The 12071-nt window shown below is 46.6% G+C and overlaps 23 non-coding genes and 3 pseudogenes across 23 annotated transcripts; all 26 read left to right on the top strand.

Annotated features, from left to right (window-relative positions):
* Window positions 1-67: 67 nt before the first annotated feature.
* LOC148794657 (5S ribosomal RNA) lies at window positions 68-186 on the top strand. Its single transcript, XR_016070913.1, has one exon. It is a non-coding gene; the product is annotated as a 5S ribosomal RNA (ribosomal RNA).
* A 355-nt stretch (window positions 187-541) lies between these two features.
* LOC148794656 (5S ribosomal RNA) lies at window positions 542-660 on the top strand. The gene has a single exon (XR_016070424.1). It is a non-coding gene; the product is annotated as a 5S ribosomal RNA (ribosomal RNA).
* Window positions 661-1013: 353 nt separating this feature from the next.
* LOC148794655 (5S ribosomal RNA) lies at window positions 1014-1132 on the top strand. The gene has a single exon (XR_016072599.1). It is a non-coding gene; the product is annotated as a 5S ribosomal RNA (ribosomal RNA).
* Window positions 1133-1488: 356 nt separating this feature from the next.
* LOC148794654 (5S ribosomal RNA) lies at window positions 1489-1612 on the top strand. The gene has a single exon (XR_016069290.1). It is a non-coding gene; the product is annotated as a 5S ribosomal RNA (ribosomal RNA).
* A 355-nt stretch (window positions 1613-1967) lies between these two features.
* On the top strand, window positions 1968-2086 carry LOC148794653 (5S ribosomal RNA). The gene has a single exon (XR_016072090.1). It is a non-coding gene; the product is annotated as a 5S ribosomal RNA (ribosomal RNA).
* A 355-nt stretch (window positions 2087-2441) lies between these two features.
* LOC148794652 (5S ribosomal RNA) lies at window positions 2442-2565 on the top strand (annotated as a pseudogene).
* Window positions 2566-2920: 355 nt separating this feature from the next.
* Window positions 2921-3039, top strand: LOC148794651 (5S ribosomal RNA). The gene has a single exon (XR_016070912.1). It is a non-coding gene; the product is annotated as a 5S ribosomal RNA (ribosomal RNA).
* Window positions 3040-3394: 355 nt separating this feature from the next.
* Window positions 3395-3513, top strand: LOC148794650 (5S ribosomal RNA). The gene has a single exon (XR_016070423.1). It is a non-coding gene; the product is annotated as a 5S ribosomal RNA (ribosomal RNA).
* A 353-nt stretch (window positions 3514-3866) lies between these two features.
* LOC148794649 (5S ribosomal RNA) lies at window positions 3867-3985 on the top strand. The gene has a single exon (XR_016075461.1). It is a non-coding gene; the product is annotated as a 5S ribosomal RNA (ribosomal RNA).
* A 356-nt stretch (window positions 3986-4341) lies between these two features.
* On the top strand, window positions 4342-4465 carry LOC148794648 (5S ribosomal RNA). The gene has a single exon (XR_016070788.1). It is a non-coding gene; the product is annotated as a 5S ribosomal RNA (ribosomal RNA).
* Window positions 4466-4820: 355 nt separating this feature from the next.
* On the top strand, window positions 4821-4939 carry LOC148794647 (5S ribosomal RNA). The gene has a single exon (XR_016070965.1). It is a non-coding gene; the product is annotated as a 5S ribosomal RNA (ribosomal RNA).
* A 354-nt stretch (window positions 4940-5293) lies between these two features.
* Window positions 5294-5412, top strand: LOC148794646 (5S ribosomal RNA). Its single transcript, XR_016072332.1, has one exon. It is a non-coding gene; the product is annotated as a 5S ribosomal RNA (ribosomal RNA).
* Window positions 5413-5767: 355 nt separating this feature from the next.
* On the top strand, window positions 5768-5886 carry LOC148794645 (5S ribosomal RNA). Its single transcript, XR_016074907.1, has one exon. It is a non-coding gene; the product is annotated as a 5S ribosomal RNA (ribosomal RNA).
* Window positions 5887-6241: 355 nt separating this feature from the next.
* Window positions 6242-6365, top strand: LOC148794644 (5S ribosomal RNA; annotated as a pseudogene).
* Window positions 6366-6720: 355 nt separating this feature from the next.
* On the top strand, window positions 6721-6839 carry LOC148794643 (5S ribosomal RNA). Its single transcript, XR_016075178.1, has one exon. It is a non-coding gene; the product is annotated as a 5S ribosomal RNA (ribosomal RNA).
* Window positions 6840-7193: 354 nt separating this feature from the next.
* On the top strand, window positions 7194-7312 carry LOC148794642 (5S ribosomal RNA). Its single transcript, XR_016071551.1, has one exon. It is a non-coding gene; the product is annotated as a 5S ribosomal RNA (ribosomal RNA).
* Window positions 7313-7667: 355 nt separating this feature from the next.
* Window positions 7668-7783, top strand: LOC148794641 (5S ribosomal RNA). The gene has a single exon (XR_016075232.1). It is a non-coding gene; the product is annotated as a 5S ribosomal RNA (ribosomal RNA).
* A 355-nt stretch (window positions 7784-8138) lies between these two features.
* Window positions 8139-8257, top strand: LOC148794640 (5S ribosomal RNA). Its single transcript, XR_016069715.1, has one exon. It is a non-coding gene; the product is annotated as a 5S ribosomal RNA (ribosomal RNA).
* A 354-nt stretch (window positions 8258-8611) lies between these two features.
* Window positions 8612-8730, top strand: LOC148794639 (5S ribosomal RNA). The gene has a single exon (XR_016072331.1). It is a non-coding gene; the product is annotated as a 5S ribosomal RNA (ribosomal RNA).
* A 355-nt stretch (window positions 8731-9085) lies between these two features.
* LOC148794638 (5S ribosomal RNA) lies at window positions 9086-9204 on the top strand. The gene has a single exon (XR_016069115.1). It is a non-coding gene; the product is annotated as a 5S ribosomal RNA (ribosomal RNA).
* Window positions 9205-9557: 353 nt separating this feature from the next.
* Window positions 9558-9676, top strand: LOC148794637 (5S ribosomal RNA). Its single transcript, XR_016075411.1, has one exon. It is a non-coding gene; the product is annotated as a 5S ribosomal RNA (ribosomal RNA).
* Window positions 9677-10031: 355 nt separating this feature from the next.
* LOC148794636 (5S ribosomal RNA) lies at window positions 10032-10150 on the top strand. Its single transcript, XR_016070910.1, has one exon. It is a non-coding gene; the product is annotated as a 5S ribosomal RNA (ribosomal RNA).
* A 355-nt stretch (window positions 10151-10505) lies between these two features.
* LOC148794635 (5S ribosomal RNA) lies at window positions 10506-10624 on the top strand (annotated as a pseudogene).
* A 353-nt stretch (window positions 10625-10977) lies between these two features.
* Window positions 10978-11096, top strand: LOC148794634 (5S ribosomal RNA). The gene has a single exon (XR_016075281.1). It is a non-coding gene; the product is annotated as a 5S ribosomal RNA (ribosomal RNA).
* Window positions 11097-11452: 356 nt separating this feature from the next.
* On the top strand, window positions 11453-11571 carry LOC148794633 (5S ribosomal RNA). The gene has a single exon (XR_016071550.1). It is a non-coding gene; the product is annotated as a 5S ribosomal RNA (ribosomal RNA).
* A 355-nt stretch (window positions 11572-11926) lies between these two features.
* LOC148794632 (5S ribosomal RNA) lies at window positions 11927-12045 on the top strand. The gene has a single exon (XR_016072089.1). It is a non-coding gene; the product is annotated as a 5S ribosomal RNA (ribosomal RNA).
* The last annotated feature ends 26 nt before the right edge of the window (window positions 12046-12071 follow it).

The raw sequence follows: 12071 nt of genomic DNA, 5'->3' as shown, positions 1-12071 counted from the left end.
AAATCTAAAACAATTAATGGAAGGGAGCAAGATAGTTCATAAAGATCTAAGCGAGCATGAATTAAACGGGTGCGATCATACCAGCACAAATGCACCGGATCCCATCAGAACTCCGAAGTTAAGTGTGCTTGGGCGAGAGTAGTACTAGGATGGGTGACCTCCGGGGAAGTCCTCGTGTTGCACCCCAATTTTATTAATATTTTATTTCGATATCGTATTTGCAAATTCCATTTGTCGTTTCGGTGAGACAAACGCAAACAACGTGCCGGATACTCGGACCATTTGCGGCACGATTGTCATTACTGAATGGGAACCGTGCAAAAACCGGGCTTTTGGCATTCGTCGTGCATTGTGGGTCCCGCAGTAGTATTGCATCTATCCGGGGGTGCGGCAGATCTGAAATGCAAACACTCTGTTCACGTACGAGCTTGTGCACGGTTACCAAGGGAGGAAGGTTGCATACACAGTTTTTTCAAATCTAAAACAATTAATGGAGGGGAGCAAGATAGTGCATAAAGATCTAAGCGAGCATGAATTATACGGGTGCGATCATACCAGCACTAATGCATAGGATCCCATCAGAACTCCGAAGTTAAGCGTGCTTGGGCGAGAGTATTACTAGGATGGGTGACCTCCTGGGAAGTCCTCGTGTTGCACCCCAATTTTATTAATATTTTATTTTGATTTGTATTTGCAAATTCCATTTGTTGTTTCTGGGAGATACTAGAAACAATGCGTCGGATACTCGGACCATTTGCGGCACGATCGTCATTACTGAATGGCCACGATGCAAGAACCGGGCTTTCGGCATTCGTCATGCATTGTGGGCCCCGCGATAGTATTGCATCTATCCGGAGGTGCGGCAGATCTGAAAAGCAAACACTCCGCTCACGTAGGAGCTTGTGCACGGTTACCAAGGGAAGAAGGCTGCATACACATTTTTTTCAAATCTAAAACAATTAATGGAAGGGAGCAAGATAGTTCATAAAGATCTAAGCGAGCATGAATTAAACGGGTGCGATCATACCAGCACTAATGCACCGGATCCCATCAGAACTCCGAAGTTAAGTGTGCATGGGCGAGAGTAGTACTAGGATGGGTGACCTCCTGGGAAGTCCTTGTGTTGCACCCCAATTTTATTAATATTTTATTTCGATATCGTATTTGCAAATTCCATTTGTCGTTTCGGCGAGACAAACTCAAACAACGCGCCGGATACTCGGACCATTTGCGGCACGATCGTCATTACTGAATGGGAACCGTGCATAAACCGAGCTTTTGGCATTCGTCGTGCATTGTGGGGTCCCGCGATAGTATTGCATCTATCCGGGGGTGCGGCAGATCTGAAAAGCAAACACTCTGCTCACGTAGGAGCTTGTGCACGGTTACCAAGGGAGGAAGGCTGCATACACAGTTTTTTCAAGTCTAAAACAATTAATGGAGGGGAGCAAGATAGTGCATAAAGATCTAAGCGAGCATGAATTAAACGGGTGCGATCATACCAGCACTAATGCACCGGATCCCATCGGATCAGAACTCCGAAGTTAAGTGTGCATGGGCGAGAGTAGTACTAGGATGGGTGACCTCCTGGGAAGTCCTCGTGTTGCACCCCAATTTTATTAATATTTTATTTCGATATCGTATTTGCAAATTCCATTTGTCGTTTCGGCGAGACAAACACAAACAACGCGCCGGATACTCGGACCATTTGCGGCACGATCGTCATTACTGAATGGGAACCGTGCAAAAACCGGGCTTTTGGCATTCGTCGTGCATTGTGGGCCCCGCGATAGTATTGCATCTATCAGGGGGTGCGGCAGATCTGAAAAGCAAACACTCCGCTCACGTAGGAGCTTGTGCACGGTTACCAAGGGAGGAAGGCTGCATACACAGTTTTTTCAAATCTAAAACAATTAATGGAGGGGAGCAAGATAGTGCATAAAGATCTAAGCGAGCATGAATTAAACGGGTGCGATCATACCAGCACTAATGCACCGGATCCCATCAGAACTCCGAAGTTAAGTGTGCTTGGGCGAGCGTAGTACTAGGATGGGTGACCTCCTGGGAAGTCCTCGTGTTGCACCCCAATTTTATTAATATTTTATTTCGATATCGTATTTGCAAATTCCATTTGTCGTTTCGGCGAGACAAACGCAAACAACGCGCCGGATACTCGGACCATTTGCGGCACAATCGTCATTACTGAATGGGAACCGTGCAAAAACCGGGCTTTTGGCATTCGTCGTGCATTGTGGGCCCCACGATAGTATTGCATCTATCCGGGGGTGCGACAGATCTGAAAAGCAAACACTCTGCTCACGTAGGAGCTTGTGCACGGTTACCAAGGGAGGAAGCCTGCATACACTGTTTTTTCAAGTCTAAAACAATTAATGGAGGGGAGCAAGATAGTGCATAAAGATCTAAGCGAGCATGAATTAAACGGGTGCGATCATACCAGCACTAATGCACCGGATCCCATCGGATCAGAACTCCGAAGTTAAGTGTGCATGGGCGAGAGTAGTACTAGGATGGGTGACCTCCTGGGAAGTCCTCCTGTTGCACCCCAATTTTATTAATATTTTATTTCGATATCGTATTTGCAAATTCCATTTGTCGTTTCGGCGAGACAAACGCAAACAACGTGCCGGATACTCAGACCATTTGCGGCACGATTGTCATTACTGAATGGCAACGATGCAAAAACCGGGCTTTCGGCATTCGTCGTGCATTGTGGGCCCCGCGATAGTATTGCATCTATCCGGAGGTGCGGCAGATCTGAAAAGCAAACACACCGCTCACGTAGGAGCTTGTGCACGGTTACCAAGGGAGGAAGGCTGCATAGACATTTTTTTCAAATCTAAAACAATTAATGGAAGGGAGCAAGATAGTTCATAAAGATCTAAGCGAGCATGAATTAAACGGGTGCGATCATACCAGCACAAATGCACCGGATCCCATCAGAACTCCGAAGTTAAGTGTGCTTGGGCGAGAGTAGTACTAGGATGGGTGACCTCCGGGGAAGTCCTCGTGTTGCACCCCAATTTTATTAATATTTTATTTCGATATCGTATTTGCAAATTCCATTTGTCGTTTCGGTGAGACAAACGCAAACAACGTGCCGGATACTCGGACCATTTGCGGCACGATTGTCATTACTGAATGGGAACCGTGCAAAAACCGGGCTTTTGGCATTGGTCGGGCATTGTGGGTCCCGCAGTAGTATTGCATCTATCCGGGGGTGCGGCAGATCTGAAATGCAAACACTCTGTTCACGTACGAGCTTGTGCACGGTTACCAAGGGAGGAAGGTTGCATACACAGTTTTTTCAAATCTAAAACAATTAATGGAGGGGAGCAAGATAGTGCATAAAGATCTAAGCGAGCATGAATTATACGGGTGCGATCATACCAGCACTAATGCATAGGATCCCATCAGAACTCCGAAGTTAAGCGTGCTTGGGCGAGAGTATTACTAGGATGGGTGACCTCCTGGGAAGTCCTCGTGTTGCACCCCAATTTTATTAATATTTTATTTTGATTTGTATTTGCAAATTCCATTTGTTGTTTCTGGGAGATACTAGAAACAATGCGTCGGATACTCGGACCATTTGCGGCACGATCGTCATTACTGAATGGCCACGATGCAAGAACCGGGCTTTCGGCATTCGTCATGCATTGTGGGCCCCGCGATAGTATTGCATCTATCCGGAGGTGCGGCAGATCTGAAAAGCAAACACTCCGCTCACGTAGGAGCTTGTGCACGGTTACCAAGGGAAGAAGGCTGCATACACATTTTTTTCAAATCTAAAACAATTAATGGAAGGGAGCAAGATAGTTCATAAAGATCTAAGCGAGCATGAATTAAACGGGTGCGATCATACCAGCACTAATGCACCGGATCCCATCAGAACTCCGAAGTTAAGTGTGCTTGGGCGAGAGTAGTATTAGGATGGGTGACCTCCTGGGAAGTCATTGTGTTGCACCCCAATTTTATTAATATTTTATTTCGATATCGTATTTGCAAATTCCATTTGTCGTTTCGGCGAGACAAACTCGAACAACGCGCCGGATACTCGGACCATTTGCGGCACGATCGTCATTACTGAATGGGAACCGTGCAAAAACCGAGCTTTTGGCATTCGTCGTGCATTGTGGGGTCCCGCGATAGTATTGCATCTATCCGGGGGTGCGGCAGATCTGAAAAGCAAACACTCTGCTCACGTAGGAGCTTGTGCACGGTTACCAAGGGAGGAAGGCTGCATACACAGTTTTTTCAAGTCTAAAACAATTAATGGAGGGGAGCAAGATAGTGCATAAAGATCTAAGCGAGCATGAATTAAACGGGCGCGATCATACCAGCACTAATGCACCGGATCCCATCGGATCAGAACTCCGAAGTTAAGTGTGCATGGGCGAGAGTAGTACTAGGATGGGTGACCTCCTGGGAAGTCCTCGTGTTGCACCCCAATTTTATTAATATTTTATTTCGATATCGTATTTGCAAATTCCATTTGTCGTTTCGGCGAGACAAACACAAACAACGCGCCGGATACTCGGACCATTTGCGGCACGATCGTCATTACTGAATGGGAACCGTGCAAAAACCGGGCTTTTGGCATTCGTCGTGCATTGTGGGCCCCGCGATAGTATTGCATCTATCTGGGGGTGCGGCAGATCTGAAAAGCAAACACTCCGCTCACGTAGGAGCTTGTGCACGGTTACCAAGGGAGGAAGCCTGCATTCACTGTTTTTTCAAGTCTAAAACAATTAATGGAGGGGAGCAAGATAGTGCCCAAAGATCTAAGCGAGCATGAATTAAACGGGTGCGATCATACCAGCACTAATGCACCGGATCTCATCAGAACTCCGAAGTTAAGCGTGCTTGGGCGAGAGTAGTACTAGGATGGGTGACCTCCTGGGAAGTCCTCGTGTTGCACCCCAATTTTATTAATATTTTATTTCGATATCGTATTTGCAAATTCCATTTGTCGTTTCGGCGAGACAAACGCAAACAACGTGCCGGATACTCGGACCATTTGCGGCACGATTGTCATTACTGAATCGGAACCGTGCAAAAACCGGGCTTTTGGCATTCGTCGTGCATTGTGGGCCCCGCGATAGTATTGCATCTATCAGGGGGTGCGGCAGATCTGAAAAGCAAACACTCTGCTCACGTAGGAGCTTGTGCACGGTTACCAAGGGAGGAAGGCTGCTACACAGTTTTTTCAAATCTAAAACAATTAATGGAGGGGAGCAAGATAGTGCATAAAGATCTAAGCAAGCATGAATTAAACGGGTGCGATCATACCAGCACTAATGCACCGGATCCCATCAGAACTCCGAAGTTAAGTGTGCTTGGGCGAGAGTAGTACTAGGATGGGTGACCTCCGGGGAAGTCCTCGTGTTGCACCCCAATTTTATTAATATTTTATTTCGATATCGTATTTGCAAATTCCATTTGTCGTTTCGGTGAGACAAACGCAAACAACGTGCCGGATACTCGGACCATTTGCGGCACGATTGTCATTACTGAATGGGAACCGTGCAAAAACCGGGCTTTTGGCATTCGTCGTGCATTGTGGGCCCCGTAATAGTATTGCATCTATCCGGAGGTGCGGCAAATCTGAAAAGCAAACACTCCGCTCACGTAGGAGCTTGTGCACGGTTACCAAGGGAGGAAGGCTGCATACACATTTTATTCAAATCTAAAACAATTAATGGAAGGGAGCAAGATAGTTCATAAAGATCTAAGCGAGCAAGAATTAAACGGGTGCGATCATACCAGCACAAATGCACCGGATCCCATCAGAACTCCGAAGTTAAGTGTGCTTGGGCGAGAGTAGTACTAGGATGGGTGACCTCCGGGGAAGTCCTCGTGTTGAACCCCAATTTTATTAATATTTTATTTCGATATCGTATTTGCAAATTCCATTTGTCGTTTCGGTGAGACAAACGCAAACAACGTGCCGGATACTCGGACCATTTGCGGCACGATTGTCATTACTGAATGGCAACGATGCAAGAACCGGGCTTTCGGCATTCGTCGTGCATTGTGGGCCCCGTGATAGTATTGCATCTATCCGGAGGTGCGGCAGATCTGAAAAGCAAACACTCCGCTCACGTAGGAGCTTGTGCACGGTTACCAAGGGAGGAAGGCTGCATACACATTTTTTTCAAATCTAAAACAATTAATGGAAGGGAGCAAGATAGTTCATAAAGATCTAAGCGAGCAAGAATTAAACGGGTGCGATCATACCAGCACTAATGCACCGGATCCCATCGGATCAGAACTCCGAAGTTAAGTGTGCATCGGCGAGAGTAGTACTAGGATGGGTGACCTCCTGGGAAGTCCTCGTGTTGCACCCCAATTTTATTAATATTTTATTTCGATATCGTATTTGCAAATTCCATTTGTCGTTTCGGTGAGACAAACGCAAACAACGCGCCGGATACTCGGACCATTTGCGGCACGATCGTCATTACTGAATGGGAACCGTGCAAAAACCGGGCTTTTGGCATTCGTCGTGCATTGTGGGCCCCGCGATAGTATTGCATCTATCAGGGGGTGCGGCAGATCTGAAAAGCAAACACTCCGCTCACGTAGGAGCTTGTGCACGGTTACCAAGGGAGGAAGGCTGCATACACAGTTTTTTCAAGTCTATAACAATTAATGGAGGGGAGCAAGATAGTGCATAAGGATCTAAGCCAGCATGAATTAAACGGGTGCGATCATACCAGCACTAATGCACCGGATCCCATCAGAACTCAAAAGTTAAGCGTGCTTGGGCGAGAGTAGTACTAGGATGGGTGACCTCCTGGGAAGTCCTCGTGTTGCACCCCAATTTTATTAATATTTTATTTTGATTTGTATTTGCAAATTCCATTTGTTGTTTCTGGGAGACAACTGGAAACAATGCGTCGGATACTCGGACCATTTGCGGCACGATCGTCATTACTGAATGGCAACGATGCAAGAACCGGGCTTTCGGCATTCGTCATGCATTGTGGGCCCCGTGAAAGTATTGCATCTATCCAGAGGTGCGGCAGATCTGAAAAGCAAACACTCTGCTCACGTAGGAGCTTGTGCACGGTTACCAAGGGAGGAAGGCTGCATACACAGTTTTTTCATGTCTAAAACAATTAATGGAGGGGAGCAAGATAGTGCATAAAGATCTAAGCGAGCATGAATTAAACGGGTGCGATCATACCAGCACTAATGCACCGGATCCCATCAGAACTCCGAAGTTAAGTGTGCATGGGCGAGAGTAGTACTAGGATGGGTGACCTCCTGGGAAGTCCTCGTGTTGCACCCCAATTTTATTAATATTTTATTTCGATATCGTATTTGCAAATTCCATTTGTCGTTTCGGTGAGACAAACGCAAACAACGTGCCGGATACTCGGACCATTTGCGGCACGATTGTCATTACTGAATGGCAACGATGCAAGAACCGGGCTTTCGGCATTCGTCGTGCATTGTGGGCCCCGTGATAGTATTGCATCTATCCGGAGGTGCGGCAGATCTGAAAAGCAAACACTCCGCTCACGTAGGAGCTTGTGCACGGTTACCAAGGGAGGAAGGCTGCATACACATTTTTTTCAAATCTAAAACAATTAATGGAAGGGAGCAAGATAGTTCATAAAGATCTAAGCGAGCAAGAATTAAACGGGTGCGATCATACCAGCACAAATGCACCGGATCCCATCAGAACTCCGAAGTTAAGTGTGCTTGGGCGAGAGTACTAGGATGGGTGACCTCCGGGGAAGTCCTCGTGTTGCACCCCAATTTTATTAATATTTTATTTCGATATCGTATTTGCAAATTCCATTTGTCGTTTCGGTGAGACAAACGCAAACAACGTGCCGGATACTCGGACCATTTGCGGCACGATTGTCATTACTGAATGGGAACCGTGCAAAAACCGGGCTTTTGGCATTCGTCGTGCATTGTGGACCCCGCGATAGTATTGCATCTATCCGGGGGTGCGGCAGATCTGAAATGCAAACACTCTGCTCACGTACGAGTTTGTGCACGGTTACCAAGGGAGGAAGGCTGCATACACAGTTTTTTCAAATCTAAAACAATTAATGGAGGGGAGCAAGATAGTGCATAAAGATCTAAGCGAGCATGAATTAAACGGGTGCGATCATACCAGCACTAATGCACAGGATCCCATCAGAACTCCGAAGTTAAGCGTGCTTGGGCGAGACTATTACTAGGATGGGTGACCTCCTGGGAAGTCCTCGTGTTGCACCCCAATTTTATTAATATTTTATTTCGATATCGTATTTGCAAATTCCATTTGTCGTTTCGGCGAGACAAACGCAAACAACGTGCCGGATACTCGGACCATTTGCGGCACGATTGTCATTACTGAATGGGAACCGTGCAAAAACCGGGCTTTTGGCATTCGTCGTGCATTGTGGGCCCCGCGATAGTATTGCATCTATCAGGGGGTGCGGCAGATCTGAAAAGCAAACACTCTGCTCACGTAGGAGCTTGTGCACGGTTACCAAGGGAGGAAGGCTGCTACACAGTTTTTTCAAATCTAAAACAATTAATGGAGGGGAGCAAGATAGTGCATAAAGATCTAAGCAAGCATGAATTAAACGGGTGCGATCATACCAGCACTAATGCACCGGATCCCATCAGAACTCCGAAGTTAAGTGTGCTTGGGCGAGAGTAGTACTAGGATGGGTGACCTCCGGGGAAGTCCTCGTGTTGCACCCCAATTTTATTAATATTTTATTTCGATATCGTATTTGCAAATTCCATTTGTCGTTTCGGTGAGACAAACGCAAACAACGTGCCGGATACTCGGACCATTTGCGGCACGATTGTCATTACTGAATGGGAACCGTGCAAAAACCGGGCTTTTGGCATTCGTCGTGCATTGTGGGCCCCGCGATAGTATTGCATCTATCCGGGGGTGCGGCAGATCTGAAATGCAAACACTCTGCTCACGTACGAGCTTGTGCACGGTTACCAAGGGAGGAAGGCTGCATACACAGTTTTTTCAAATCTAAAACAATTAATGGAGGGGAGCAAGATAGTGCATAAAGATCTAAGCGAGCATGAATTAAACGGGTGCGATCATACCAGCACTAATGCACCGGATCCCATCAGAACTCCGAAGTTAAGCGTGCTTGGGCGAGAGTAGTACTAGGATGGGTGACCTCATGGGAAGTCCTCGTGTTGCACCCCAATTTTATTAATATTTTATTTTGATTTGTATTTGCAAATTCCATTTGTTGTTTCTGGGAGATACTGGAAACAATGCGTCGGATACTCGGACCATTTGCGGCACGATCGTCATTACTGAATGGCCACGATGCAAGAATCGGGCTTTCGGCATTCGTCATGCATTGTGGGCCCCGCGATAGTATTGCATCTATCCGGAGGTGCGGCAGATCTGAAAAGCAAACACTCCGCTCACGTAGGAGCTTGTGCACGGTTACCAAGGGAAGAAGGCTGCATACACATTTTTTTCAAATCTAAAACAATTAATGGAGGGGAGCAAGATAGTGCATAAAGATCTAAGCGAGCATGAATTGAACGGGTGCGATCATACCAGCACTAATGCACCGGATCCCATCAGAACTCCGAAGTTAAGTGTGCATGGGCGAGAGTAGTACTAGGATGGGTGACCTCCTGGGAAGTCCTCCTGTTGCACCCCAATTTTATTAATATTTTATTTCGATATCGTATTTGCAAATTCCATTTGTCGTTTCGGCGAGACAAACGCAAACAACGTGCCGGATACTCAGACCATTTGCGGCACGATTGTCATTACTGAATGGCAACGATGCAAAAACCGGGCTTTTGGCATTCGTCGTGCATTGTGGGCCCCGCGATAGTATTGCATCTATCCGGAGGTGCTGCAGATCTGAAAAGCAAACACACCGCTCACGTAGGAGCTTGTGCACGGTTACCAAGGGAGGAAGGCTGCATAGACATTTTTTTCAAATCTAAAACAATTAATGGAAGGGAGCAAGATAGTTCATAAAGATCTAAGCGAGCATGAATTAAACGGGTGCGATCATACCAGCACAAATGCACCGGATCCCATCAGAACTCCGAAGTTAAGTGTGCTTGGGCGAGAGTAGTACTAGGATGGGTGACCTCCGGGGAAGTCCTCGTGTTGCACCCCAATTTTATTAATATTTTATTTCGATATCGTATTTGCAAATTCCATTTGTCGTTTCGGTGAGACAAACGCAAACAACGTGCCGGATACTCGGACCATTTGCGGCACGATTGTCATTACTGAATGGGAACCGTGCAAAAACCGGGCTTTTGGCATTCGTCGTGCATTGTGGGCCCCGTAATAGTATTGCATCTATCCGGAGGTGCGGCAAATCTGAAAAGCAAACACTCCGCTCACGTAGGAGCTTGTGCACGGTTACCAAGGGAGGAAGGCTGCATACACAGTTTTTTCAAATCTAAAACAATTAATGGAGGGGAGCAAGATAGTGCATAAAGATCTAAGCGAGCATGAATTATACGGGTGCGATCATACCAGCACTAATGCATAGGATCCCATCAGAACTCCGAAGTTAAGCGTGCTTGGGCGAGAGTATTACTAGGACGGGTGACCTCCTGGGAAGTCCTCGTGTTGCACCCCAATTTTATTAATATTTTATTTTGATTTGTATTTGCAAAATCCATTTGTTGTTTCTGGGAGATACTAGAAACAATGCGTCGGATACTCGGACCATTTGCGGCACGATCGTCATTACTGAATGGCCACGATGCAAGAACCGGGCTTTCGGCATTCGTCATGCATTGTGGGCCCCGCGATAGTATTGCATCTATCCGGAGGTGCGGCAGATCTGAAAAGCAAACACTCCGCTCACGTAGGAGCTTGTGCACGGTTACCAAGGGAAGAAGGCTGCATACACATTTTTTTCAAATCTAAAACAATTAATGGAAGGGAGCAAGATAGTTCATAAAGATCTAAGCGAGCATGAATTAAACGGGTGCGATCATACCAGCACTAATGCACCGGATCCCATCAGAACTCCGAAGTTAAGTGTGCTTGGGCGAGAGTTGTATTAGGATGGGTGACCTCCTGGGAAGTCCTTGTGTTGCACCCCAATTTTATTAATATTTTATTTCGATATCGTATTTGCAAATTCCATTTGTCGTTTCGGCGAGACAAACTCAAACAACGCGCCGGATAATCGGACCATTTGCGGCACGATCGTCATTACTGAATGGGAACCGTGCAAAAACCGAGCTTTTGGCATTCGTCGTGCATTGTGGGGTCCCGCGATAGTATTGCATCTATCCGGGGGTGCGGCAGATCTGAAAAGCAAACACTCTGCTCACGTAGGAGCTTGTGCACGGTTACCAAGGGAGGAAGGCTGCATACACAGTTTTTTCAAGTCGAAAACAATTAATGGAGGGGAGCAAGATAGTGCATAAAGATCTAAGCGAGCATGAATTAAACGGGTGCGATCATACCAGCACTAATGCACCGGATCCCATCAGAACTCCGAAGTTAAGTGTGCATGGGCGAGAGTAGTACTAGGATGGGTGACCTCCTGGGAAGTCCTCGTGTTGCACCCCAATTTTATTAATATTTTATTTCGATATCGTATTTGCAAATTCCATTTGTCGTTTCGGCGAGACAAACGCAAACAACGCGCCGGATACTCGGACCATTTGCGGCACGATCGTCATTACTGAATGGGAACCGTGCAAAAACCGGGCTTTTGGCATTCGTCGTGCATTGTGGGCCCCGCGATAGTATTGCATCTATCAGGCGGTGCAGCTGATCTGAAAAACAAACACTCCGCTCACGTAGGAGCTTGTGCACGGTTACCAAGGGAGGAAGGCTGCATACACAGTTTTTTCAAATCTAAAACAATTAATGGAGGGGAGCAAGATAGTGCATAAAGATCTAAGCGAGCAAGAATTAAACGGGTGCGATCATACCAGCACTAATGCACCGGATCCCATCAGAACTCCGAAGTTAAGTGTGCTTGGGCGAGCGTAGTACTAGGATGGGTGACCTCCTGGGAAGTCCTCGTGTTGCACCCCAATTTTATTAATATTTTATTTCGATA

Source organism: Nelumbo nucifera, chromosome 4 (genome assembly GCF_055504915.1).
Source record: "Nelumbo nucifera cultivar China Antique chromosome 4, China Antique-T2T, whole genome shotgun sequence".
Classification (NCBI taxonomy): Eukaryota; Viridiplantae; Streptophyta; class Magnoliopsida; order Proteales; family Nelumbonaceae; genus Nelumbo; species Nelumbo nucifera.
Note: the sequence above shows the minus strand (reverse complement) of the source record. Positions and strands in the feature narration are given on the sequence as shown.